General features: G+C 47.7%; 1 protein-coding gene across 12 annotated transcripts in view; it reads left to right on the plus strand.

Moving 5' to 3' along the window:
- Positions 1–376: 376 nt before the first annotated feature.
- The window catches only part of FOXN3 (forkhead box N3), a 212508-nt gene continuing 186473 nt past the window's right edge, over positions 377–26411 (plus strand). For 5 of the 12 annotated variants that reach the window (XM_086750091.1, XM_086750103.1, XM_086750104.1 and 2 more), the window contains exons 1-3: positions 387–508; positions 8739–8818; positions 11553–11616. The gene's annotated coding sequence lies outside the window, so the exon portion shown is untranslated. Of the gene's footprint in view, positions 509–1765; positions 2899–8738; positions 8819–11552; positions 11617–26411 lie in introns of all 12 variants that reach the window. The other 7 variants (XM_086750092.1, XM_086750095.1, XM_086750099.1 and 4 more) reach the window with 5 other exon arrangements.

The following is a 26411-nucleotide window of genomic DNA, read 5'->3' on the forward strand; positions in this document are numbered from 1 at the left end:
CGCCCGCCGTCGCGCCGTGACGGCCAAGGCGGGCGGCCGGGGCCCCCAGGCACCGGGCGGGGACCGTGCCCTCCTGGGCGGCGGGACAGCGGGCCCGAGCGGGGCTTCCCCTGCGGGGAAAGGAAAAGGAAACGTGGGACCGGCCGTCCGCCACCTTCCCCCTGCCCCACGGCAGCTGCGTCCCCACGCACCCGCAGGAAAACACTCCCCTGGGAAGCGGCACCCCCCGCCCGCTCCCCCCTCTCCCAAACTTTCCCTCTGGGAGGCCCGGCCGCGCACCCGCCGACAGCTCCGGGAGGCGGCCCGGCGGGGCGGGGCGGGCGGGCGGCGCTAGGGCCCGGCGGGGCGCGGCGCCGCCGGCAGCGGGGCCGGTGCGGGGGGCGGCAGGCGGCGGCGCGGGCTGCGGCTGCCTCCCGCCGCGGGGCGCGGAGCGGGGCCAGCCGCGGGGAGCACCCACCCCCGCGGCGGGGGCGGCGGCGGGAGCCAGGGGCCGCGGCGAGGAGAGGAGGTAACGGCCGCGGCGAGGGCGTTTCGCGGTGTCATTGGGAGCCTGTGCGGATGCGTGGCTGCGGGTGCGTGGGTGGGTGTCAGCCCGCCTCCGTGGCAGCCGCCGCCCCCGCGCCCCGGGGCGGGGAGCCCCCGCCAAACTTTTGCGGCCGCGGGCGGGAAGCGGGGCCGCCGCGGCGGGGAGTGAGTCGGGGTTGCCCCGCACTGCCCGCTCCCGTCCCGCCGCCGGGCGCGGGTCAGGCCAGCGGGGGAGGCGTGCGGGGCGGCCGCCGGGCCGCACCCCGGACGGGCTGTGCCCTGCCGGCCCCGGCTCCGGCTCCCCGGGGCGCCGGGACGCGGCGGCGGCGGGCGGGCGGGACGCGGCGGGGCAGCGAGGCGGAGGGCTGTCATCCCCGCCCCGCGTCTCCCTTTTGTTCGTGCGGGGCGGCCCGTGCGCGGGTGAAGCCGCTGGGTGTTTCGGCGGCTCGGTCTGCGCACAGGCGGCTGAAGGGCGTCCCGCCGCGGGGCTGGGAGCCGCCGGGGAACCTGCGGTCCCGTTTCCACGGCGGCTCCCCCGCGCTGGCTCCCGGCGCGTCTGGCCGTTAACATCTTCACGATCCACGCGTGTCCCCGCGCCCCGCAGAAGGATTTCCTTGTTACTCTGCCAGCTGCGCTGCGGTCAGTCGTTATTTATGTCGTCACAGATATGTCTGTGAAAACCTCTTCGCGCGGCTACGGTTCGAGGGCTCCTGCCGCCCCACTTTACCGAAACTTTAATTGCAGCGGGCGGCGTTTTGCCGCGGAGCCGCTGACGTCACAGCAGACCGTTACTCCGGTGGGATAGCGGCGGCCCCTCCGCGGCCGCGGAGGGGTCTCGTGCCGTGCCACGGCCTGAATCGGAGGCGAAAATGAGCAAACAAGGAAAATTAATTTGTATACTAATAAAAAAAAAAAAAAAAACAACCCACCACCCAAAAAACCACGTGGTAGGGTCTGTGACGGGCGCGGTGAATCGGGCAGCAAACCCCGGGTTCCTCCAGCACCGCCCGTGCGTGAGCCGGTGAGCGGCGGAAACTCCGGTCACTCCGCAGCCCAAACGCAGGGCGCTCTCGGGGGGCAGAGGGACTGTCCCGGCAGCTGTGAAAGCTGCGAACACTCTTCTGATTGGCTTAAAAATTTAGACACAGGAAGCGGATGGTATCTAATAACAGACAAGTGGAGACACTGTTGTCATGGCAACTGAGAAGACTACCCCCCCATTTTTTTTTTTTTTTTAAAGAAAAAAAAGTCTGCATATGATCAGAAATGCCAGCAGAACGCCTTGGCTGCTGTTGCCTTCCCCACAGCATCTGTTGAAACCTGAGAGCGTGCCTGTCAAATCAAGGTCATTTTACAGTAAAACCCTGCGCCCGCTGTCTCCCCTCTTTCCTCTCTGGACATCGTCCCCTGCTTTCCACCCAAGGAGGAGTTTGGGGGACGCAGCCCGCCTGCCCTGTGCCCTCTGTGTGGTGGGCATCCTGCCCTAGCCAGGCCTGCAGCTGGGGGCTGGCGTGGGGAGGAAAAGCTCAAAGCAGCAGGACCACAGGGGTTAAAAAAAAAAAATAGTAGCCAGGGATGACTTCTTTTTTTTTTTTTTTAAATCAAATGATCAGGCCACATTTCTTTTCGTGGGAATCTATGGACCTGGAGAGAAAGCTGGGACTGATTAGATCTCACTCTGTTCCTCCTCATTTCAAAGTTATATTAAAATGTAATGATTTGGACCTGAATATTAAGGCCATTTCACAACTCTACCTCACCAGCTAAAAAAAAAAAAAAAAAAAAAATAGAAGGTAAATGGCTACAGGGAACCCTGTGCAATTGCTTTTAATAAAAAAAAAATCACCATTTGGTTATAGCATGCTATTTGAGGACAAAAGCAGAGATACGAGAATAAAATATACTTCATTACTGATGAATGCAGCATGAGAAAATCAGACTATTATTGTGGTAAATTGAAGTTTTATTTTGCTGGACTATTGAAAGTTTATTGTGTGTGAAAGGAGAGAGCTATTTTGCTTTTAGAGCAGGAGAGAAATATTTCACAGCAAACTCACAAGAAGAGTTTTAGTGTTTTTGCTTATTTTCTTGGGCAGCAGCTGTTGATTTCAAATCTTTGTGATGGAGAGATGTCTTTGAGTATTCACTGCATTTCCTCCAAAACATTTCATTTTGTTGCTCCCTTTAATCTTCATTTTGCAGTGACCAAGCCGAGAAAAAGCACTTGAATGCTTCACCCGCTGTACAAATCATCACTTTGAAACTTTAAACGACCACTTCGACCTCCATTGCCTCTTTGCTTGCATATGTCACTTTTTGCATTATTATTTCCAGAAGACCGGAGGCTGGTGAGCAGATCTTGTGGACTGGGAGGTAAATCCCGCAGGGCACTGAGGCGGAGGGGCTCAGCACCCTCTCCACCCATGCCTTTGGATCTTGCTTTCTGAAAAACCCAAGGTCTGGCTTTAAAATCTGGTCTGGGCAGAGCAGCCTAAAGGAGTGGTAAAGCCGGAGGGAGCAGTGCCTTCTCCTGCTGGAGGAGTCCCCGTTGGCTGCTGGGCTGGGCCGGCACCGGGGTGCAGGAGCTGGGCCCCCCTTTTGCTGGGAGCAGGCAGTTGGTGGCCGGTGCAGAAAGGCTTTGGGAGTTGAGCAGATGCGTTTAGGCCAACTCGGGTCTGATTAGCCAGGTGCCGCTTTTAATTGCTGCAGGGTTCAGATGGAGAAAGTTTGGCTTGTGGCGAAAGTGTGCTTGCTTCTAGAAGGGAATTTCCTGTTGTTGGGAGCACGCTTATCTGCAGGAAGGTTTGCCGGCAGGAAGTGTGTCAGTTACTTGTTTTTACAGAGAGAAGGAAATGAGCTGGATTAGGTACTTTCTAGATTTACCCTTCATCGTCCTCCGTGTCTCTGCTGCTCTATTTGTCTCTAATGGCTTTAGTTTGTAAGAATTTTATGATGTCAGTCATTCCCGAGGGAAACGCAAGAAGTTAAATGCTTGTGTTGTCCTGCCATTTTTTTTTTTCTGTTATTAAAAAACACCCCACCAACCTCTCAGGGCCATGTTTTCAAAAGTATCCAATTTGCAATTTATACCTTTTGAGCCTCATTAATGATACTCAGGCTTTTTTTTTTTCTTCCCGCTCCCCCTTAGAATGAAAGATCAAAAAATGCACCAGTTATTTTACTAATAGGCGCAATCCTTACAGTTCTGAACTGCCTTTCATCACGGATCATAAATCACTTTACAGAAATTCATTTTTAACATCCGTAGAAGTTGTATGAGCATAGGAAGGCGAAACGTAGCATTTCACGTGGACTGCCCAAAGTTGCAAGGCAAATTAGCAGCAGAGCTGGGAGTCAAATTAATTGCCCCTTAATTAGCAATTGCTAATGGATTCAGGCTTTGAAAATGCATCTGCCTTTCCAGAGCGCGCTCGTGCTAATGTGCCACGCGGTGTGTATGTATTTGGGATGTTGGGTTGGGGGTGAAAGTATAAGCAGTGATCCCAGAGCGTGTCGGTCGTTTACTGGTCCCCATCCAGCCTGATGTGAGCGGGACGCTGCGCTGGAGGCTTGTAAGATTAGACACAGCTTTGGACGAGGGTCCAGACTAAAGGCGAGGGCCGGGGTTTAGGTCATTGTGTTCTAGTAAGCAGGGAGGTTCAGGGAAATAAACATTATTTCTCTGATGTCAGCTCACAATGGAGTATTTGTGGCGTTAAGCTGAACTTTCGCAGAGGGTTTTGAGGAGGAAACGTGGAAAAGTTACATAAACTTGTAAGAAGCTGCCTGGCATGCTGAGTGGCTTCAAGTGGTGGTTCTTGGCGTAGGAGATGTCATGGTGTTAGGAGCCGTTCCTGGCAGGAGAGGCTGCCAGGGCTGTCCAGAAGCCTGAGCTGGGCTGGAACGGGACTGATGCTGGAATTCGCCAGTTCGTGACTTCAGACGTAACACAGCGCAGCATGACTTTGGCCACAATTTTGAAATATTTCTAATGAAACCGCATTTGGCTTGTTACCTGCTCGCTTGGCCAACCCGAAGTAAAACTGTAACAAGAATAATGGGAAAAAAAAAAAGATTCCAACAACACTGTGTTTCATTTAAATGTAAAAATTACAGCCGTGTTTTTTCAGAAGTGATCAGCTGATTCTGGGAAACCAGCCTGAGGCTCTGTAAGGCAAGGCAGTTTTTGGGAAGCAGATGTCTCCTGGGCTTTGGAAATCCTGCTCCATTTAAGATGCCCAAAGTTTGGCTGCCAAGCATCAGCACAACTCAAACCCTCCTTAACTTCACTGTAAGGCTTTAGGTGTCTTTAGCAGCCCTGGGATTTTTAATCGATCTGGCCTGAAGCTGGTTGTCTGGCCTAAGGCTTGCACCTTGGCTGCCTGCATAGCCCACGAAGGAGCGAGGGTCCCTGCGCCCCGGTTGTCCCCCTCGGGGATGGGCCCAAAGCGATGGGATAGCCCCGCTCCAGAGGTGGCCCGTGAGAGGGGTCGGGGGAATGGCTGAAACCCACTGTGGCTGGACACACAACTCCGAAGTGTCTCAAGCCGTGTAGGACCACCCTCACTTCAGCCCAGGCGCTGGTGGCCGCTTGCTTGCCGGGGGTCAGTTTTTCCCCACCTCTCTCTCAGAGGAGCAGAAATAAGATGTTACACTATTTCAGAACTCTCCCTAAAACCTGTCTGTTCTGTAATGTCTGCAGAAATTGGACACGCTAGGTCTGCTGGAGGTGAGACGTCTGCCTATTATGCTGGACAGTGTTTTATCGCTCTTTCCTTTTATTTCTCTGTCTGTAGTCTAAGAGTCTCCTTGCTGGAGATGGTCTCTCTGTGTGTCAGCGCTGACTGCGGGACAGACAGGCGGCAGGGCTGGCACCTGTGGGCAGGGTTGGTGGGTGCCGCTGGATGGAAGGATCTGCCTAGCTGTTTTTTTTTCCACCGTTAGCAGGAATTTACGTCAATGCCAGCCACTATAATAAAGTTTACAACACTGCGTGTTTTTACCTGTTACTGACAATAGGTTAAAAGCAAATACAAATAGGAATGATTTAAGGACCGAGGTTGTTTTGGCCCACACCAGCTTCTCCCTTTGCCCACCTCCCACGTGGGGTTGTGGTGGGACCCTGTGTGTGACCTCTCTCTGCTCTGGCTGCGTGTGAGGTTCCCGGGTGGGAGCCGAACGGCAGACTGCTCACCTGCCGCCTCTTTGCCCGCTCACCGTGCCTGGGCACACGTATTGCTGTTGCCAGGAGAATGGAGCAGACTTCCTAACAGACGGGGCTTTGCCTATGAGGCAATCCAAGCTAGATTCTGGAAAGCGTTTCACAGAGTGGCAATTTTATTGGAAATTGCTTCTTAATACTGTACAGCAAAGGCGTTGCTCTTCTTAGTGTAGTTCTTTGCAAGACGTGCGCCCGCCTCACGTCTCCCATGACCGTGCCTCCTGTCTGGGGCTCACCAGCCTGCCCTCTCCCACAGCTGCCCGGTACAGAGCTGCTTCTTGTTTTTCCTCTCGGGCTTTGTAGAGAGGCCAGCGTTTTCCCTGGATGCAGTTGGCTTCCAGCACAGTGAGCAGACGCGAGCTCCCCGGCCTGACCCATCCTTGCAGAGCCGTGCTGGGTGTTACTCCCCTCAGTCAGATCTTCTCGTTGCCAATTTAGTTGCTGGCCAGGCTTGCTGTGGAGAGGAGCGGAGGCATTAGAGGGGTTATGAGAGGTTATTAGAGATGGAAGGAAGCTGAAGGTCTGACCCATCCAGATTTAACTGGATTAAATCTCATTTTGCCCCCAACTCCAACTTGTTTTGATCTGGGTCTTACAGTAGATCGTTTGTAGAAGCTACCCAATTAATATGTTAATTTTAACACCAGATTTTGTAAAGCTTTTTTTGTTGGAGGTGGAGAAGGGATCCGAATGTTTTGATCCTATTTTTATAATTATCTTCACTGAGTTTTTCTCACTCTGTGCTTTGCAGAGAGGAGCGAAATTTTAATAATTCACTAATACACTTTCACTTCATTAACATTTTATCATTCTGGCATCGTGCGTGTGATGAACTCCTGCGTACTCTCATTAAGGGTCTGATCTTGCCCCCGTACTCTCACATCCCTCCAGGTGTGGAAAACCCTAAACACAGATGCTGTTCTACTTTTTGGGAAGAGCTTTTATCTTTTTTTAAGAGATAGTAAACTGAACAAACCTGTAAGATTTGGGGGGGAGGGTTGTTCGAGATTTTTTGGTTTGGTGGGGGTTTTTTTTTTGTTTTTTTTTTTTATTTTTACAAAATGGAAACATTTGCGCAAAGATGGCATTGATGGTTAAGCGCCAAGCCTCCAGCCCTTACAAAAATTAATGGTGTGGTCTGGAGAGCATGAAGACACAGGGTGTTATTGTGGTATCGTTTGCATCACTTTACACTGTGGCACGTTTGGTTTAAGCAGAGATTTCTACTGGTATTAAAATGGTTATGAAACTTTCAGGTGCCTTACCTGGGACAGCACAGTGCTTGATATTAGGATGGCACAAATACCACGTAGCACGTCATGTAACCTTGGTGATTAAGTACTAAATTTGCAGGTTTGTGCCCACATTGTGTTGAACAATGTGGGCTTTATAATTGTGTCCTAATCTGAAATTGGGTGTTGAACTTTCATGGTGACTCTCTTTCCTTTTTTTTTTTTTTTTTTTTTCTTTATTTTTAGCCTAAAATAAAACTCTGAATGAGTGCATGGTTTGTTACTGCTAATTAAATACTGATGCACACCAAATTACTTCAGGCACATTGAGAAGGCATAAGCAGCCAAGCAAAGCTGGGGAGTGGACAGTGGGTAGGTTCAGGAGGCTTGAGAGTGGAAGGGAAACTTCTGCGTTGTGAGCAGTGGAGAACTAAGGGCCAGGTAAGAATTTCAGGAGGTTACATGTATTGAAAAGAGTGTGGCTGTTGGGAGACCAGAGGACAAGAGATCACAGTAATAAATACAGGAGATGCTGAGGGACCTGGCTGCAGTTTTTTACTTGTCAGAGAGAATATATTTGCTTTTAGAGGCACCAGGACAGAAACTCATCTCTTGTAAACTGGAGTTAGTGGAATTACAGTGACTGACATCAGCTGATGGTCTGTCCATCTGTGTTACAAGAAGGGTGAAGGTGTGAAGGATGGGTGAACTGGAAGAGGTTATAGGCTGAGTTTGTTCAGAAGCAATAGAGAGGCTAGGCAGATGAAGAAAGATGAAAAGGTCCGTTGCAGCTATACTGGGTTTGATCTGACACCCAGCCAAAGGACGTCAGCAAGGCAGGCTGAGAGACGAGCTTGGCTGGAGAGGAGAGTCATCGATGGAAAGTACATTTCTCACTGGAACAGTAGCAATTGGTGTGTGAGTGAACAAGATCACACACACGGTGAGGAGGGGGGGAAGGAAAAAAGACCATGGCCAAAACCACAGCAGGAGCGGTGGGAGAGGACGTGGAGGCACAGAGCAATCGCTGGATGAAGAGGGCCAGAAAACAGAATTTCATGAAGACTTCAGTCTGGAAGGAGGAATAGAAAAAAACTTACCAAATATTATTTAGGGTTGAGAAGAGAAAGGAAATTACATTGACTTCTTTAGAGACATGAGCCGTGAATAATCTCTGCTACAATTAGTAAACTTTGAAAAGCTGAGCTTTAAATAAACTACGTCTTAACTGGTACATCTATTTTTTTTGCTCCTTGTCTTCTGTTGTTGCAAAGTAGTCTCATGTAAGGGTGCAGCAGACCTTAATGTCCTGGGGATGGTGACGGCAGCATCGCTAATCGACACCGCGCTGCGTGGTGCTGCTGTGGCTGCTTGGTGCAGAGCTCGGTGCCTCGCTGTGCTGGGGGGTGAAGTGGACACGTCCGCCCTGGTTTTCCTCAGGGACCAGCACTGTGCCTGCTGCAGCCGGGGTCCGGGAAGGGCTTTGCAGTCAGGTTATCGCTCAGGAAATTCAAACAGGTGCCAGGAAGTCACAGGGTTTTGATTAAATACACTGACATTGTCACTGTGGTTGCCGCACCCTGGTTATTAGGCCTCGTGGCGAGGAGTGGGGCGATGTTGAATCACCCGTGGGCATGGGGGGGCAGGGGAGGCGGCGGATGGGTTCCCCTCTGGTCTGTGATGTCCGGCAGGAGCAGGGCTGGGGTGTGATGAAGAAGGTCTGAGGAAAATATTGCAGCTTCTGTTTGTGTTGTGATCAGGTGGGAGATCTCACTCTGAACATATTTCACCATGGAGTGACTGTGCAAGGAGGAAGAAAACACAGACTGGAAAAAATCAGGTAAAATGTAGGAAAAATGAGGAAAAATTTAGAAACTAGGCATGTGCGTTAGGTTGGTCACCCTTATTCTCAAGCAGGTCTCATTACTGGAGCAACTGCAACCCATTTACAGTCCTGGGGCCTGCTGCAAGGACTGGAAACAGCCTGACTAGAAGTGAGACCGAATTAATTGTACCAAGACAAAAAAAAAAAAAAAACCAGCATCAAAAGTGAAAAGTAGTGTGCATTTTAAAACTCCTTTTGGTTTTTGTAAGCTGGGGTGCTGTTTCTGATGGGTGAGGACATTCCCATTCCCTGTTTGGGACGCTGGTGGTCTCCCTGTCCAGCACCTCAGAGGCAGCCAGCCTGGGTTGGAAAGTCGGTGTCTTCAGAAACAGAACACATTTTGGCTTTCCAAGTGGAATGATTTCTTGCTTTCCTAGTTGTATCGAAAGCATGCATTGCTGCCATTGCAGCAGCTTGAGAAAAGAAAGCTGAGTGTCTTGAAGCTAAAGTAGTTGAGAGGTGACTTCTGGGGAAAGCAAGGAGAGATGTGGACGGCTTGGAGGCACAGTAAGGGGATGCGAAGCCTTTCACCGCAGGTCACTCAGGTGGGTTATCTTCAGAAAGCGGTGGTTACCCTCTGCAAATGGCTGTTGGCGGTCACAGAGCTGAGGGCCTCGCGCCCGCTGCTGGTCTCATGCAGTCTCCGGGAGGTTGAGGGTCGGCCTGAGCTTAGGTGGTGGCCTTGATCTGGTTCCTTGTGGGCTGGCAACCAGGCTGTTCCTGTACCATCAGGGTGGAGAGTTGTACAGAAGTGCTGAAGAGGTGCAACAGGTGAGGAAAGGGCCAGGCACAAGTGTAGAATCCTCAAGTCCCTTACTGAGGGGATAATTTCACAGTGCTAGTAGTAAAGACTTTTTTACCAGAAAAAGCTGTGTTATCTTTCATCAAGATGCTGCATGAAACAGCCTTGGCTCTGCTGAGGATAAGAATAGTATCATTCTTGCCCACTTACCCTTTTTCCCTGAAAGAGGTAGATCCCAAGCTGGTGGACTCTGCCCACTGCCCGTCTGGGCTGCACTTGGTGTATTCAAGTCAGGCTTCCTCCTCTCTTGCTTTTTCGTGCAAAGTGCTTTCTGCTCAGATGGGGATGCCTGTTCATGGTGTGACATGGGCAGTTCAGGAACTGCTTTGAAATCTGGAGCAAGATATTTTTTTCTCGTAGTACTTTTCAGTCTGAGTTTGTGTTGAGCCTTCCTCACTACTGTTAGCTGCTGCCAGTTGTGTGGGGCTAAGAGCTGGGACCACAGAGCAGCGGGATCCGAAGCACCCTGCTCTATCATAGACATAGTGTGGAAAAAAGATTTTCTTTCTGACCCCAAAACCCTACAGCCTAAATAACGTATTTGGAGCAAAAATTACTCCAGTATAGAAGTCTCTCCACCATTACAATTATTCTTCCTGCTTTCATATTTCACGTGCTTTCTTTAGATTCCTGTCACCTGCTAACATAATAATGTGAACGTTGGGGAAATTTGAAGGGTATGCACAGTATTGTTGGCATTTCTTGAGTAGCTGCTACTCGCCTGCTTAGGTTCAGCAGATTTCTTACTATCAAAGACATTTTCAGCCTGTGAATGAATGGGCAGGAAACCACCTAAATATTGATTAATATGGAAACTGCCCTTCCACCTCTTGCTCATTCGAAACAACGATGACAAAGTCAGGCTCAGTTCATGGGCTGCTGGGAAGAGCTTGTGAGTGGTGCACGTATGGCTCTTTGGAGCCAGCAGATGAGAAGACCTCTTTATACACAGATACACTGCAACATTTGTATTGCTGTAACCCTGAAATCTATATCTTGTTACGAACAACACGCACTCCTTTCCTTGTTCGTGCAAAATTCAACACTTTACCAGCCAATGAAGCTAGGAGCAGGGGACCAAACTCAGTCCCCTGGGCTTTACTGACTTGCAGACCCTTAAGCCCGTAGATCAGTCTCAAAGTCTGGTGACTCTGGGAGCAAGTGAAGATGGGTTGTCAACATGTTTGTCTTGTGGTGATATGCTCTGACATCTAATGACTGAACCCAGGTAGCAGCCTTTCCGTGGGTTAGCGTACTCATCAGCTCTCTGTCTTGGCCACTGTGCTTTACAGAACTGCAAGAAACTAGTTGTCTTTAAAATTTAAATTTAATTGGCTGAACCTGTTAAGGAGGAGACAGACAGACAGACATGGACAGTAGGATTATTGAAGCCATTTTTGATAGCCAAGCAAGCTAACCCTCTTCTCCTATGTCCTGGTTTCAGCTCGGATGGAGTTAATTTTCTTCTCAGTAGCCAGCGTGTTTTGGATTTCATGTGTGAAGAATGTTGATAAATTCAGTGATGTTATGAGTTTTTGCTAAAGAGTCCAAGGACACTGTCTGGCTTCCTAGGTCTCGCTAATGTGCAGGTGGAGGAAACTGGGAGGGATACAGCCAGAACAGTTGACCCAGACTGGCTAAAGAGAGTATTCCATGCTGTAAACATCATGCCCAGTATATAAGTGGGGGTTGGCTGGGGAGGCATCTCTCTCTCTCTCTCCACCTCTCTCCTTTCTTGCTGCTCAGTTTTATTTCTGTGATCGCTGCTTGGGACGGGCTGTATTGGTCATTGGGACATCAGGTGGTGAGAACTTGTGCATCGTTTGTTTTGTATATTTTAGTGCCCTTATATTATGTTATTATTGTCATTTTCCTTTGCTATCCTAGTAAACTGTCTTCATCTCAACCCATGAGTTTTCCTTTCTCCCCCATCCTGCTGGGGAGGGTCAAGGTGAGCGAGCAACTGTGTGGTGACCAGGGCTAAACCACAACACTCTAAAATGCCTCAGTAGCAGCCTAAAGAACTGCTGCATCTGTGAGCTGCAGAAGAAGAAAACATGGTTAAGAGTACAGAAATGCATGTAACAAGTTTATTACAGTGCATTAATTACCACTGTCAGTAGTTAACCTTCATTATTGAAGCAACTTCCTTCAAGATAAAATAATGAAACGTACATTTTCATGTATCTTTGTCAGTCAGAAGCCCAAGAAGAGATTCCTGTTCCACTTCTATCTTCTGATAGAAGTCAGAGGTGCATAGCTGGGGAGAAGGCACCTTCCTTTTTTACTACAGAGCTTTAATGCAACATTGTTTTATTTCTCCACATTAAAATTAATAAGACAGCAAGTGTATTTCAAAGTTAAGTCTTTCTAGGATCTCTATATGTTAAATAACTGTGAACAAACTTTATAGTCATTCTGTAGGCCCTCACAATGTATCATTTTGAGCTGCATTCTATCTATTACATTTTATCTGCCTGCAAAATCCATTTCTAATTCTGGCCATATCTCCTTTGCGATCACTTGCCAGAAATCTATTCCCAGGATTCTCCTTATTTTAGTGAAATATCTCTGCTTCAGCACCTTTCCCAAGGTGGCTGATCTAATCACAGCTCTATCAGTTATCACTTCTCATTTCCTTTGCTAGCTCTGTCAAATGCAATGCACAGCCTAAAAAAGTGACGTTCAGATACTCTCAGGGACCAAGGCTGTTTCCCTTGCTTTTACTTGGCAAAACTGGAATTGTATGTGGCTTCTTAAACACATGCCCTTTGCTCCAGGAATGTGGCTTGTAAGCACGCTGTGAGAAGAGTTAATATGAAGCAGATGAAATAGTTGCCTCTTTATTTATCACAGGTAGGTTCCATTTCTAGCAACCGTCTGGATATTAAACCCCCCATCCACGATCCCTTTTTCCAGGTGGAGGAGAGCAATGCTGCATTCCTGCCAACTGCCAATGCAGCCCTGCCTTGCCGTGAGAGAAATAAAATCTGTCACTTCCCTGTTCCTAACCCCCATTCTTGTCGGTTTAAATATACATGTTTCTCTCTTAAATATGAGCGTGACAGTATGCAAAGGTCAGCGTATACCAACCAGGGTGCTTGTGTGTCTCACATAAGGAGTCACCTGTGTAGTGAGCTACTCTCTTAGGGTTAAATGTGGTTTCTATGGACACAGGTCCAGCAATAGCATCTTCTTTTATTTGGCCTCTATTTTCTTTTCCTTGGGTGACAAACCTCTTAGTGTTATCTTAGATTGCTATCACAGACTAATACTTGTTTTAATAAGTGTGAGGCTGACTACTCCATCCGCTCTGGAAGATAAAGTTATCCATGTGCGTCCTCACAGCCCTTCCTGCTTTGCGCCATTTAACACATGCTGTCACGAGCCCTGCTTTGCTGCAGTCTCATTTCTCTGTTGGTTTTTTGTGAGGGCTGAAGCCTAAATCTTGCATTTTCGGAGAAGGGAGGCAGCAGGCTCTCACCAGGCTGGGTAGGGGTGTGGGGAGAGCCCTCTCCATGCACCTGTCCCGGCTCCAGAGCAACGCTTGCACATGAAGTGCAACACTTGCACAAAACCTGGGAGTTTATGATGAGCAGCACAGCTCTGCGTTTCTTCTGAAGTCATACAACCTGGTTTTGGGGATTTGTTTTCCCCACTGTATGAATCAAATAAATCTGTCTTGCATTTGCAGCAGGTCAACACACATATTTTCCCTGTTGCCTGTTACAGGTTGCATAATTGAGTTTATTTGTTTCGGATAGTGAGGGGAAAAGTTAGGAAAACAGATTTTAAGCTGACAGAAAGACCCAGTCTGATTTGTTGTTTATGGCCCAAGGTATGACACGAACCAGGTGCTGTGTGTTTCAGTTCTTTGGCACGCGTTTCGGTGGGACGCGTCACAGCCTGGTAAGCTACCAGCGCAAGGTGTTTGCAGTCCCTCCCGGCTGTCCCTTGGACCCTGTCCCTCCGGTCGACTACGGAGGTGCAAACTGGGGAGCATCTGCCCTGACAGGGGATGGCAGAGCGAGCTTCTGTGTGTCCTTAAATTTCTAGTACAGCTGAATAACGAGGATGGTGCCTAATGGCTTAAAAAGCTGCTCATTGCTGCGTTTTCTTCTAGCTATTTCTTCACTGTAGGAAGGTAGAGAAATCTGTGTTAAAATAATAATTAAATGCTGACAGTACTGTATTTCCACCCAGCGTGAGTTGGCAGCAGTTGCAAACCAAAACATTAGGTCATTAAAGGAAAAAAAAAACCTGATTAAGTACCTCTGTATGTTTTTCTGATTAGCTATTCTTAAAAAGAGCATGTAGCTGTAATAGAAGGGTGTACTTGACAGCAGCAATTGCTTTTTTGGGGAAAGGTAAAATACTCAAGTTTTAATGTGTATATATGTGTGTTTGAAAGGATTTCTTACTGATCTGAGCTATGGGGATTTATATCTTACTAATCATCCATTTTTAAAAGCCACCATGAAATCTCCCTGCCAGGAAATATGTGAAATCCCCTCAATATTATGTTTCTGGAAAGAACAGTTAACAGTGACTAATGCGCTCAGGGTTTTGTTTTGGTCTCTTTTTCCTCTTCTCTGGCTAGACAGAGCTGATTTCACACTTGAGAGTCTAACAGCCGTGGTGGACCTTGCTGTAGCATTGATGGTATTCAAGCACTACGAGGCTCAGGGGCTGGCTGCAGTCCATATCCTGCAGACACCCAGCTAAAAAGGTTTCTGCCCCAAAGACCTTGCTGCAATGGGGAGGTACGTGAAGTCGGGTGAGGATTTGGAAGAGGAAAAGGAGGTGGTGTTGGGAACAGAAACCTCTGTTTACTCCATGCCCACGCGTGGCCAGAGGTCATGCTCCCAGCGGCAGGCTGAAGCTGGCTCTCCTGACTATGTTTTGTTAAAGCACGGTTTGCTGAGGAGACTGCAAAGTAAAAATTGTCAAAAGGTGCATTTATAGGTGCTACTTTTTACCACCTGTTTCTTCTGTTGATGTGTTCCACCATGTATTTGCTCCAGTGTGCTCCATAGCAATGTTTTAGGGGCTGATACCTACAGCATGGGTACATCTGGAGCGCCTTGCAGGTCCTTTTTAAGGGATGTTGCTGGAGCTAGCGAGGAGGGGAGGATCTGGTGCCGGTGGGGACTTGTACCACTGCAGGAGGGTTGTGGCTGCCGCTGGCCTCACGGGAAGCCCTGGAGCTTGAGAGGGGTTGCTGGGCTGCTGAGCATCTCCTCTCCGAGTGCCAGGAGCGCCTCTGAAAGCTGTATGACTTCTGTGGCCAAAACACACTTCCCGAGCGTGTGCTGAGTGTGGAAGGATGTCCTGGCTGCTGTGGCTCCTGCACCCATCGTATCGGAGCAACTTATGGTCAGTGGTGTGTGCAGTATGGTGCCAGCCCTGTGAGGCACCGCACCGCACCTTCACTCTCCCCTCCTTCTGGCACTTCCTTCCACGCTTACATTTGACAAACTGAGGAACAGAGGGATTAAGAGAGAGATTTTGTAAATTATTTCAGACTATTCTGTTGTTTGAAGATGTAGTGTAGGGTAATGCATTCTTCTGTTGTATTAATATAGAATCATGGAATGATTTAGGTTGGAAAATATCTTTAAGATCATCAGGTCCAACCATTAACCTAACACTGCCAAGTCCACCGTTAAACCATGTCCCCTGTCTGCAGCCAGAAGTTGCATGTGAACAGCGGTCTCACAAGCATAATTTCTGCTACCTGAAGGACGTAGGGAAAAGGTTCATCTGAAGGGAATCGAAGGAGGCTCAGCATCACATGCTTACAAATTTACTCAGGACTCTTTTTAGGGCAACTGGGATATTCATTCTTCCCCCGGGAGCTGTATAAGTCACTTTTTTTTTTTTCTTCACTATGCATTCCAGAAAGCAATTTCTCAGGAAGAGTGGTTCCAGTTTAATCTGCAGATTATCTGTTGTTTCTCTTTCCCCCAAGATAAAGCAGCCGAATAATCAACTAACCCCGATTCAAGCAAAGCTGGGGACTGTGTATGGACACATCTGTAGAGATGCAGATTTGAGGAGCAGTGCTGTAGGTTGCAGTGTTTCAACTGTACAGCCTGAGCTCATCAGTTACTTGGAAGTGAACGCAGGTGCTCCAGTGAATCCAGCCAGTGCTCAGGAGTCGGGTCCCGAGCCCCCTGGAAACACCTTTAATTTGGAAAGCAGAGCAAAAGGCATATTTCTACAAATGTTTGAGCAGTGAATTTTTTGCAATAAATGCAGTGACCAAGAGTAAGAGAAAATACTGGCCAGTATTTCTCTCCTGTACGAAGATGTGCCAAGCAAAGAACAGATGGGGTCAGGGGGCTGTGTGCAGTTGTCTGAGTCTCGGGTTGCCTCTGTCCCGGCCCTGGCCGGGGGCAGAACGACCTGCTCTCACTTGTGTCTGCTGCCTTTGCTGCCCTGAAACTCCTGCCTCAGTCACAGTCATGCAGGCTTCTTGAGAATTTTGAATATCCTTGGGATGTTCAAACCAGCGTGTTGCTATTGCTGTGTCTCCTGAACGCGTTTCAGGTCTTGTTTAAGGTTAAACAGCTATTTAAGAATACCTGAGGCTGGATAGTTACGAGTGGTCTGGGCGAGCACTTAGGACAGTGGGCACCTTCAGTGTTTTGGAGCTTCAGGAACAGGAAGGAACAGCTTCTGAACAAGTGCAGAATCCTGGAAAACTAGTGAAATATTTGGAAAAGGTATGCCACAATTGATATAGCTAATATTTTTTTCCCAGTCCCTTTGGCAGCACAGTTTGCAGGCACAGTTTGCTTTCACTTGGAGGAGCATCCCGTTGTTGTGGTTTAACCTGGCAGGCAGCTAAATACCACACAGCGGTTGGCTCACTCCCCTGCCGTGGGTTGGGGAGAGAATTGGGGAAACAAAAGGTATAACTCATAGGTTGAGATAAAGAGTGTGTAATAGGACAGAAAAGGAAGAAAAAATAAATATACAAAACAAGTGATACACAGTGCAGTTGCTCACCACCCGCTGACCGATGCCCAGCCAGTCCCTGAGCAGTGGCTGCTCCCCAACCAACTCTCAGTTTATATTCGGAGCGTAACTTCGTATGGTCTGGGATATCCCTTTGGCCAGTTTGGGTCAGCTGTCCTGGCTGTGCCCCCTCCCAGCTTCTGGTGTACCTCCAGCCTTCTTGCTGTCAGGGCATGAGAAGCTGAAACGTCCTTGACTTAATGTGAGCACTGCTTAGCAACAACTAAAACATCAGTGTGTTATCAGCATTATTCTCATCCTAAATCCAAAACACAGCAATATACCAGCTACTAGGAAGAAAAATAAACTCTATCCCAGCTGAAACCAGGACACCAGTACACCTGGAATCAACTGCCCCAGGGGTGGAGACACAGCCCCACCATTTGCCATGGGCTGATCCAGACTGCAGTAGAACAAAGTGAAGCTCCAGAACACCTGCCATACATTGATGCCACCACAAGCTTTTGTAGGCATTGTGGGGTTTTGGAGAATGCAAATTCCACATTACAATCTGATGGCGAGCCCTATCTATCAAGTGACCTGGAAGAAGAAGGATTTTAAATGGGGCTCCTGCTCGGGAACAGTCTGGGCATCGGTCAGTTGTTTTCTTCATTTGCATCACTTACTTATTTTTCTTGGACTTTCTCTCTCTCTCTCTTTGCATTATTTTTCTTTTCATCAGCCACCACCAAACCTTAGTGACAGGAAGTGGCTCTGAGAGCCTGGCACAGCTCTCCCAAATCTCCAGGTTCACTGGGTCCTTGTAGTACTAGCACCAGGTTGAGAAAAACTGTTTCTCTGCTGATTTTAATGTACTTGACCCTATAGAGTGCGAGGTGGCCAAGCAGTTACAGGCCATTAATCTCCAATTGCTCTTGTCAGGTATTATATTCATTAATCCAGGGCCAAACAGTGGTTTGGTTGTTAGCGTAGACCATGATAATATTATTTTTGGCTCCTGGTTAATATCAAGTTAGTATCTAGTTAGTAGTGTTTGCAACCGTGTAGACGGATGCCGTCGGATCTCACCAGCCAAAGCTAGAGCTTGGCATTGGTCCATCGCTAAACGTGCTTTCAGAACCAGCCCCTTTCCCTGTGCTTGGGCAGTGACAGCTGGCTGCTGCTCAGGTACCCGTAACGGAGGCTGCCCGCTTTTTGGTCTCCTGCATGGTGCAGCCCGTAGCCTGGGATACCCGAGAGGCAGCTCCCAGAGAGCTCTCAACCAGCCAGTCGGTTCTTCACCCTGTGACCTCCTTAGGCTGGAGGGAGGTTGCGTTATCTCAGTACACGTTCACATGCTGATTTTACTGCCTCGTTGTGCAGAGGAGGAACGCTCCAGGCATCCTGTGGCAGAAATTCCCGTTATTCTTGGACGCTACCCAGGGGGTTACTCATCAGAACAATAATTGCTAAAAAATAACGATGCTGAGCACTGAGACTTATGGAGTGCTTTGATATGCCAGGCTGTGATGATTGTGTATAGAGGGGCATCCTTTTGTAGCTTGAATTGCTAGAAAAGGCTTCAACTGGCAAACTGCTGGTACCTGTAGTCCGTAGTCAGTCTGAGCAAGTTTTGCAAGCTCAGTGGCACCGAGCACATATTGATCTGCAGCTGCTCCTGAGGTGAAAACTGTTTATGTTTTAATACATTATGTTCTGCTCGCACCGTTCTGTATGGAAGTCTTGTTTGAAAGTATAAGAAAAACAAGAAGGAAGGAATGTTTGAGATGTTTTAACACAGCAAAAAGCATTTTCATCCTACACAGTGCCATTTCAGAGAGGGAACAGCTTCTGCTCCAGTTCTGTTTTGGTCTAGGTCTCTCTCTTCTGAGATTTAAACATATGCTTGTATCAGTTCCTCAGCTGGTGTGTATCTGTTGACATAGTGTATCTGCTGACATGATGCGCTTTCTGCGTTTACACCTGATGTTTTTGCTGTGCTTCTTTAAACTTGGCAGATTCCTCGGGTTTTAAACATAGTCCTTTAAGAAAGCTGTAACATGGAGACTTTGGGGTGTTTTGTTTTCATGAGAAGAACATTGACATAATTGCCAGTAGAAAAATAGAAAGATTAGGAAGTTGCTTTTTATCCTGTCGTCTATAGGACCTCTTACATCCCACAAAGGAGCTGCCCTTATGCAGCAGATGGGGACCGTGATGCTTCAGGTGGCTGGATATCACCTAGCAGTCTGTGGCACACCTGGAGCAAAATCCAGATGTGCTTGGTGTCTGGGAAGTGTTGCCACTGCAAGGCTCGCCCTTCTCTTGGGAAGCTGCCTGCAGCTGGAGGCAGGTCCGCACCGGGGAGGCATGCACCACGCTCTGGCTTTGCAGATGGTGCTGCTTCAGGTCCAGGGAAAAGCAAGGATTTCCAGAAGCGCGTAGGTAAAGCTGGAGCACAAATCCAGTGCAAATCCATGTGTGTCCAGGTAAGCGGCTGAGATCACTCGCAAACCATCGCTCTCCTCAGCAGAAACGAAAAGGAGCAAGTTTGGGAGCTATTGGAACTGCTGTGAGGCTTTGCTTGCAAATTTTATTTGTTCGTGGGATTTTGTCCCAGCTGAAATACCATTTGAGGAGATAGAGTAGCAACTTGAACCTCTGTTCAGGCCATCTGCAGAAAAAAAATGTTAATTATCAGAGACTGAGATAAAATCCTGGTCCGAATTAAGGGTCTCAGTGACTTTTGAGAATCCTGAGATCAGCTGTGGTAGACTGACCTCACCACCTCTGTTAGATGCTCTGAAAGAGACTCTGGCAGACCACAAAAATGTAGTTCTCTAATTTTTATTCTCTCGATTGCACCTGCTGTCCTGGTTTTGCTTTTTTGTTTTCCCCCAAATCTAAGCATTATTAAGTTTTCATCCTATGTCCCATGCATGCATTCTTCTGCTAATGAAGGAAAGGAAATGGTCATGCTCAGATTCGGTCTTTAAAGAAACAAGAGCATCTTGATTGTGTTATGTTTTTGGACAGATTACAAGGGATAAAGTTGAACTTGTCTGTGGTTAAATGGATACTATCAGACTGAGGGTTTACTAAGTGCAAAATTATTTGGAAATAAGTTTGGGTTTTTTTTTTTTTTGTATAAAAATTAAAGGCACCAAATAAGCTGAAGTGATTTTTTATGGGTGCTTGGGATTTTTTTTTTTCCTCCAATACTTTAGTTCTGTGCTACAGAAGAGTCAGTTTTTGAAACTGCTGACTGGAAACAAGGAGTGCCTAAACTGTGTAGTTTGAGTGTAAGACTTCGAGCTGGTTCAGCAGTTACTAGGCCCACTCTGAAATAAGTCCTTTGGGCTGATGTAGGTGACTTCCTGCCATAAATACCATTCAGTTTCTATTTTATGTGGTTTGATTTTGAGACAAAATTTCCACTCATTCACCTGCCCTACTGTGATTTCTTTGTGTGTTTCTAAATGAACATCTCTGCTCGTGCAGCTTGGGGACTGCAGTCACACGGGGTGATTTCACCTGACCGGGTCTGAGGGGCTGCATCGACTTTAGTTACAGTGCTGGGGACTGCGTAATCGACAGCTGTGATGATGAGGGTACTAGTTCTAGGCGTTTTGTCAAACCTGACAGTGAGTTGCCTGCTGCTTATGTTTTGTTTGGCAGTTCATTGTAAAGCCAGAGCTACAAGTTTCACTTTCCACAGGGGTGTTCCTTTTTTATTTTGCCTCTCCTAGGTGAGGTAAGCAGAAATTGTTGGAGCCTGCTTCCATCTGTGCATAGACAGGAATCCTCTTCCGCAGTATGGAGGATTTCCAGTTAATTGTCTGGAAATCGGGGAGGGGGCAGGACCTTTTCCTATGGTCTTCTTGTTACTCTCTTGTGTACAGCTGCTCGTTGTTTTGCGTTAACTGTTCATACTTGAAGATTTCTGAGAAGAGGATTGATGCTGTGAGCCCTTAAAGAAAAAGATTAGACAAGGTGAACTGGCTTTGATTGTCACTTTGGTCTATGATGCTGTGCTCCTTTCACTGCAGCAGATATAAAAGCATATTTTTATTCCTAAAATAAATAATAAGCTGATGCTCACCTGAGTTTAGCTATTTACTTGGAGGAAAAAAGTTTCCTTCTAAATGAGAAGGCTATTCAAAAATCTGTGTTGGGCATTTTAATTGCGGCGTGCGAGGAATCCTTTGAAGTTTTATTACCTATTATCTACTTCATTCAAAAGTTGCCTTTTGCAATAGCTTAAGGTTTTGTATTTGCCTGAGAATATTAACATTTCTGTTTCAAGCTTTAAAAGAGCAAACTCTCTGAGCATGATTATGAACATTAGGTTAATGCATAATCCCACTCAGAGGTTCTCTTCGATTTCCGTGTGCTTGTTTAGAGCCTGTTCAAAGGTGCTTAGCTTTAATTGCTATTATATGAGCACACAGAAATAAGGACCTAAGAGTCTTATCAATTATTCTGTTCACAAATTCATTTTTAGATCATCTCAGGGCTGTTCTATGTTGAATTCACATTGAAGTTCCTGGGAGCTGTAAAGGTTTTCATCTAAACAGAGAAGGTTCTGTTGTCTCCTTATTTAAATGCTCAGTAGTTATACCTTTTTTGGTCTTAATGTAATTGCTGAAGACTTGTTTTGTTTTCTGTGACATTGTTTTTTGCAGGTATTTTACTTGCCTTACATGTGCAAACTTTTAGCTGCTTTTGGCTTCTAGAGATCAGGCAGAAATACCCTGTACTTAATGCTGTGTGTTACACACGTTACGAACAGCTTTCTGGCACTGAAGATACGGACACCGGTCTCAATAGCAATACAACACAACGGACTAAAATCTGATGCTTTAGAAGAATTCAGATCATCTCTGACCTCGCTTATCCCACTCATGGGCATCAGCTGCACACAGGGTACTTCAGAAGTTGGGCTCTGTGGATCTGTGGTCCCTTAGCTAAGGAGAGACAGTAGTCCTCTTGTTTGTATGTTGAAACGAATGCTGTGTGCTGGCAGAGAGTATGGAAATGCTGTTTTGAGCTTGGCCACAGCCAGATGTTAGGAGCATGAGAAACGTCCCCGTCAGTTAGAATTAGTTTGTTGAACCCAGTGCACTGCCATCAGCTGGGCAGTGGGAAATGCCACCTGGCATCCTGCAGCCCACTGCTGGCTCCAGCCCATGTGGTGGATGTTCATGGTCCCCCCAGCCCAGTCCCAGCAGTGATGTCCCTGCTGCTGCTTGGGGCTGCTTGCACTGCATCTGATCATAGAATCATAGAATGGTTTGGGTTGGAAGGGGCCTTCAAAGGTCATCTAGCCCAACCCCCGCTGCAAGAAGCAGGGGCATCTCCAACCAGATCAGGTTGCTCAGAGCCCCGTCCAACCTGGCCCTGAATGTTTCCAGGGATGAGGCATCAACCACCTCTCTGGGCAACCTGTTTCAGTGTTCCACCACCCTCATTGTAAAAAAAAAATTTCCTATATCCAGTCTGAATCTACCTTATTTTCGTTTAAAACCATTACCCCTTGTCCTATCACAACAGGCCCTGCTGAAGAGTTTCTCCTTGTCTTTCCTGTAGGTCCCCTTTAGGTACTGGAAGGCTGCTGTAAGGTCTCCCCGGAGCCTCCTCTGCTCCAGACTGAAGAGCCCCAGCTCTCTCAGCTGATCTTGGAGAAATAAATAATGCACGCGCACTGTGGTTATCCTCATCAGCTTCCTTCACCTGCCTTGCAGATCTGAGTTTCTTGTCCTTGAAGTTACCGAGTTCTGTGCAGCTCTTTATTTGTAGCTGCCCAAAGCCTTGTGCGGTACTGTATCCTTGCTGCGGTGTTCACCCCGCTGGCACGTTGTCTGCCGCCTTAGGCTCTGATGCCCATTCAACTCTTAGGTAATTTTTCATTTTGCCTTTTCATCTTTCTTTTTTTTTAAGAATTTTTTAAAAGTCAGGAGTAACTAAAACATTTTATGGTTTGTGGTTTTTTTCATTAAATATTTTTGGTGTAGTTAAAATTTTCCCCCTTTCTGACAAAACATCCTGTATGTGTTTGGTGGAAGAAGGTTGGTCAATTTTTCAGTAAAAAAATGTCAGTTAGAATAAATCTTCTGGTTTGCAAAAAAAATGAAGTTCTGTTTTTTGGGTCACAAGCCTGGTACGCATTTCCAGGGTATCATGAAAAAGTCACCACCAGATTTTCAGAGTTGTCCAGGAAAAGCAGTTTGTGATGAATCTCAGTTAATTCATTCTCCATTCCATAAATGTTATCCCCTGCCAGTCCAAAGGCTGTCGTTATGCTGCTGTCATTAACCATCTGTTTAGCATGTAAAACTCCTCGGGGCAGGGATCCTATCTTTGCTTTGTACTCTGGAAAGCTGAGCCGGTAGCTGACACTTGAGAAACAATTAATGATAATGCAGCGCAGTGGGGTACTTGGATACCAAGCTAATAAGAGCGGTATAAATGCCTGGCTGGATGGGATTAGAGGGAACTTCTGTGTCCCAGTGGTGCATCTCCAGCAGGTGAAGGGAAATAGTCTTAAAACATCATCTGGCAAGGAGCAGTGAAAAAATAGATGGCATTTCTGAAGGACATGACAGAGTCAAGGATGCAAGGCAATCACAGTTTGGGTGTGTATCTGTGTTCTGCTTGATTATTATCATGGTTATTATGAGATTTTACCAACTAAATATTTTTCTCTACCGGAGAAGAAGGAATCACTTCAGAGCATTAATCTCATTAGTTTTCCTTTGCACGGTCTTCTGCATGCATTAGAAGTCGACGCTTTATCGTATTTTCCTTTGTATCTTAATGATCCCTGTGTGTCGGGGGGAGAGAGAGGGAAGCGTAGTAGATTTTCATCTTATGTTAATCCATCAAAATCAAGTTAGTTGCGAGTGATGGAGGAGGCGCGTGTGTGCGCACAGACGTCAGCGCCCAGCCGAAAGCTTGCCAGTTGCCCAGCAACCTTCCCAGAGGAAGATGGATGTCCTGCCACCTGCTCCGCTTTTAGCTGAGCAACAATATATTCCCGGTACCGCATCCTCCGCACACACAGGGACGGGCGCGCGGGCTTAGCTGGCGGGGGATGTTGCATGTCTCAATGGTTGGCTCTTGTGCGAGGGCCAGATAAAATGCATTTCATGCTGTCCTCGTTAAAACCATTAATTCATTTGACTACATCATGTTGGTTTGGGGGCAGATACTGCGAACGCGTTCACATCGCTGGTGTTCCTCTTCCCCTCCCTAGGGCTCTTAAAGCCACATTACCAGAATCATTTCTCCCTCCTTTTCAGAAAGGCCTTCATCTATAATAACAAATCAAACCATGGGCTGTAGGAGCTCAGCGAATGACGTACATGTCACTGACCTCTTGCTTTTTGGTGGCTTCTGTAGTTCCTGAATGGGGCTCAGCTGGGGCAGGGCCAGGTTTGAGCTCCGCTTTGGCTGTGCTTCCCTGTCCCGTGGCTGTCCAGCGTTAGGACGCCCGGCCGTGTGCGCAGTGGAACGGGAACCATCGGGATGCAGCCTGAGAAGCCTCTGGAGAAATCAAAGGGCTCTTTCTGTTGGAGAGTATGTAATGCCAGCGTTTTGAAGCCAAATAGGACCTGGCAGTGTCTCTTTAATTTTATGGAATATTGAATTATTATAGGATGCATTTTTTCACTGTTTGGATTACTTTAGAAGATGTGCCAATCTCGCGCTCTAGGATGAATTTAAAATTCTTGCACATTTACAAAGGTTGGAACTAAATCGTGCTGAAAAGCTCACACAAAATCCTACCTTTGTAATCACAGATATCTTTCATGGTCTGGCTCTGGCACCTTTATTTATGTTGACAAGCTCTTTACTTAGGGTTTGATTCAGGAAAGCAGTTACGAATGTACTTGACTTTAAATCTTTTAATAGTTTCATGGAAGCTAATGAACCTCTTGACAGATTTAAACTTCAGTGCATGCTTTGCTGGATCTGGACCTGGGTGAGCGGTGTCGCTGAGCCGGCAGGACCGGGGAGCCCAGAGAAGACAGTATGGGCTGTGTTGGCTTGGATGCCATCAAGTCAAGTTCTTTGACTACTGCAAATTGTAGTATAGAAACACGACAGGGGTATCAGGGAAAGCACCAGCTGTCCTGTGGGGAAAAAATTTGTAGCCACATGGTACAGTCCCTTAAACTGAGGTAAATCTGCCCCAGCTCAAGAAACGTTGCTGCAGTTTCATCTGTGTTCCTCCCTCCATTGCCCCACTGGGAGCAGCTGTCGGTGGGCGCGTAGCTGCTCCAAAGCTCTTCCTCGCGCCCCTCTCCTGGGGTGGCTCCATCCATGTGCCCCTGCCCGTCGGGGAGCAGGGGCTGCCTCTGACGGGGTATTTGTATTAGCAGGCGGGGAAAACGCGCAGCAGTAGTGAACTGCATGTGGAATGGTTCAGCCTGACTCTTGCTTGCTCTGTGCTTGTGTATGTGGCAATTACGTGCCATTTCGAATGCGCTTTCTGGTGGCAAGCTATTTATCAACGCACTAGTGAACTTGTTATTTCCTAAAGCACATGGTGTGCGGCTCCTGATTGAAAAGCTGCTGTTCTGTCTCGTCGTTCATCCACCTTATACGGATTCTTTCTGATTTGTTTTGTTAAAGTCCTTCAACTCTAGATTAATAACTTCCATCTCCGGGATAGTGGAGCTTTGTTCAGTGACAGCACCATTGTTTTTGCCCATGCTCCTTCTAAAATGGCTGTACGCAGGGTGGCAGAGAGAAGTGCCTGGAAGCAGAACATCAGATGCCTGAAATTCAAAAGGAGGAATGTTTTCAGAACGTTGGTGTGCTTATTTATTGGGAAACCACTGAGGACTAGGAAAAACTAATGTCGTGTTTCCCAGATGGGAGCCTGGATAACAGCAAAAGCCTACATATCAAGGTTTTCATTGAATGAATCGCGAGTTGTTGGTGAGAAACATTCCTTACAACAGGAAGTGTGATCAGGGAGCAGGTGGTCTTGCTCCTGTCCCAGTCTGAGCACAGCTCTTGTCATATTTGCTCTTAATTATGAGAGATTGGCGTTTGCTCCTTTCTTTAGCTGAGTCCAGCGGGGATGGGTCCCACTCCTTTTGACAGAGATAGTGGTTTGCTGCTCGTGGGTTGCCATTTCAGGGAAAGGTCAAGAAAGACTTTTCTTCCCATGGTTAGATCAACTATTTCCCTCCCCAGCCCCCCACTGAAGAGTCAGATGGCAATGTACTGTAAGCTGTGTGCTGAAAAGAGTGTCAGCTGGGGTTTGCGCAGAGGAGCCTGCTCACCCTTACCAGTGCTGCTCCTCATGAGCACGTCATTAATTTGGATTGTAAAGACTCCTGAGGAGCCTGCTTCTGACCTGTGATCCTGCGGTTACTCAGTGCTGTATAAAACGAACCAAAAAGGACTATTTCCCACCTGACAGGGTTTAGTGCTGTAGTGCCCACAGGTACATTGTCAGGTTAGAGCCTTTGTTACAGATGGAGGAAGCGTTTTAGCCCTGCCGTTTGTCCTGTGCAGTGGGACCCGCCTGGCCGGTGTGATGTGGATGCTCTACGTGCCGCTAGCAGCTGCACCCCTCCACGGTCCGCAGAGAGAAACAAGTGCTTGGGGTGCAAATGGGCACAGCCTAAGGAGTGCTTCTAACCAGGTGATTGCCTCCATGAATCCTTGCAGGGGGGTTGGACTAGATGACCTTTACAGGTCCCTTCCAACCCAAACCATGCTATGATTCTATGAATGCCACCCTGCCTCTCTTCTGGAGCCCAGGCG

The sequence above is a fragment of the Chlamydotis macqueenii genome, chromosome 5 (assembly GCF_036417535.1).
Source record: "Chlamydotis macqueenii isolate bChlMac1 chromosome 5, bChlMac1.mat, whole genome shotgun sequence".
In the NCBI taxonomy this organism is placed as follows: domain Eukaryota; kingdom Metazoa; phylum Chordata; class Aves; order Otidiformes; family Otididae; genus Chlamydotis; species Chlamydotis macqueenii.